At 39.2% G+C, this 2,561-nt stretch overlaps 1 protein-coding gene across 1 annotated transcript in view; it reads right to left on the reverse strand.

The window, feature by feature from the left end:
- Hormad2 (HORMA domain containing 2) overlaps positions 1–2,561 on the reverse strand; it is a 135,866-nt gene that overhangs the window by 7,902 nt on the left and 125,403 nt on the right. The window lies entirely within an intron of this gene.

Below are 2,561 nucleotides of genomic sequence, written 5' to 3' on the forward strand. Positions count from 1 at the left end.
TGTAGCTTTTTGGTCTGAGAAGGTCAGTGAAATGCCCTCAGGATTTGTCCTGAGATCCTGTACCTCAGATTGTAGAACCTTTATCAGTGACCCATATAAGTTTATAAGCAAGACTCCATTTAATTTTTTTCTTGTATTAAGGATTGAACTGAGGGCCTTGTGCATGCTAGGCAAGCACTCCACCACTTAGTTATACCCCTAGTCCATAAACATGACTTTGGCTAAAATCTTCGAATTATGGTAGTTTTTAGATCAAAGAACTCCTTGGTTCAGAGGGTCTAGGTCCTTATAAGGAAATTACAGTACTGATGTTCATGTATGTTTGTTTCCTCCTCCTCCTCCTCCTCCTCCTCTTCCTTCTCCTCCTCCTCTTTTGTTTTGGTAGGGAGAATTGAACTCATGACCTTCCACTTGCCAGGCAGGTACTGTGTGATGTTTTGATTCCTTTCCTGTTTATCTTTCTGGGACAGTGAAAGATCAATAACAATTATAAAATAAGCAATAGTAACATAAGAGTAACTTATGTTGATAGCATGATAAATAAGCAGCAAGAATGCAAATGCTTAAAGAGAAAATTATTTCCAAATCTAGTGGCACTGTCAGTTGTCTGATGTTTGGGAAAAATCTAATGTTTTACTATGATTTATGAAAAGGGTGCCTCTTCACTTAATCTCCTTATTTGCTATAGTTTACGATCAGCATTTTGAACCATGACTATATTTAGGAAATAAATGTGTATTCTTCATAGAATCACAGCCAGATGTTTTCATTTACTTCCAAGTTATGTCAATTCTCTAGATTCATTAAGGCACAAAAATGACTTAAAAGGCCTTATAATTAGTATTCAGGTACAGTGGTGCATGCCTGCAATCCTAACACTCAGGAGGCTAAGGCAGGAGGATCTCCATAAATTCAAGTCCAGCTTGGGGTACATAGTATGTTCAAGGCCAGCCTGAGCTATATGGCAAGATCCTATCTTTAAAAACAATAAAAATTAAAAAGAAAAAACAAAAAGTTTTACAATTAGTGAATTTATTCAACAATCTTTTTCAACACCCTTTTTCATTTCATTGTGTTAAACATTAAAGATACAAGGATGATTAAGACATATCCTATGTCCTCAAAGAAGGCCTGGTAGAGAGAAACAAGTAAGTAACAGAAGAAATGAAAGACTTTTAAGTAGGGCATAGGAGAGGTTTCAAAAGATCTTACCAAGTCTTTGTGGGGAGATACATTAAGGTTTCAAAGGGAATGTGAGATAAACAAGCAGGAAGTACGGAGGCAAAATGACTTGTCAATTGGGGATTGGCTGATACAATGTGCATCTCAATAACCAACTGTGTCTAAGAGACAGAAGCAACCAGAACAGGAACAGGAACTGTCACCTGGGCAACTAACAAACTGAAGTCAACTGGCTGGGGGAACATCTTCAGCTACAATATATGCAGTATTTTACATACATTTGTACACTCTATTTTTCTTATATTGCAAAAGATCAGGGTCTTATATTCTGGGAATGATCCTGATCAGTGCCTGTCAATGTAAATATACCTGCCTCCAAACCTTGTCAGTGTTTCTGTCAGTGTTTCTGTTTGCCGTCACTATATAATTATATATATATGTCAAACATAGACCTGTAGTGATAAGGGAATTTACGATTATGCTATGGGTAGATTTCATTGGTTTAAATTTAATATTTTGAGACCAGGTGTGTTGACATATGCCTGTAATCCCAGTGTGGGGAGTATGAAAACAGGAGGATCACTATAAATCTAAACTGTGTAGTGAGACCTTGTACCAAATACATTTTTAAAAAATAAAAAAAAAAAACAAAGGGAATGTGAAGCTTAAACTGCACAGTGAAAAGCAGACATTCATCAGGCAAATGGCATTAGGGAAAACATTTTAGACAGAAGGAGCACAGGTACAGGAACATAAAGCAGAATTACCTCTGGGGAATTGAGGAATAGTTTGGATGATCTAACAGAATGTGTGTGGCAATGATGGAGTGAGAATGTCTTTCTCTAAAATTTAGACTTTGTTCTGTAAAGAAGTAACTAAAAGGTTCCAAGACCAGATCTATTTTAAAAGATCACAGCAGTGTGACAGGTGACTGAAAGAAGTGAAATAAAAAGCATTGAGGCTACCTCAGAATAGAAACCACCTCAGCAAGAATAAGCAGCAGTAAGGTTAGAGGGAGAGCTCTAAAGGAGGGGGGGCACAGCAAGAGAGTGAATACCTGAACACTATCAGAAGTTCATCATTAGTTGGAATAGGAACAGGGATGAGAAAGGGCAGAAAGGGCTGGTGAGATAGCTCAGTGGACTAAGTGCCTGCTTAGACAAGCACAGGGACCGGGGTTCGGTCCTTGGTACCACATGCAACACCGGCCCTGCCCCTAGGCATGCTGAGCTGACCACTGAGACCAGATTTGGTGGTGCATGCCTGTAATCCCAGTGCTGGGAAGGCGGAAAACAGGAGGATCACCATGAGTCCACGCTGTGTAATGAGACCCTGTACCAAACAAATTATGAGGGAGAGGGAGAGGGAGAGGGAGAGGG

This window comes from Octodon degus, unplaced genomic scaffold (genome assembly GCF_000260255.1).
Source record: "Octodon degus isolate 3935 unplaced genomic scaffold, OctDeg1.0 scaffold00230, whole genome shotgun sequence".
Classification (NCBI taxonomy): domain Eukaryota; kingdom Metazoa; phylum Chordata; class Mammalia; order Rodentia; family Octodontidae; genus Octodon; species Octodon degus.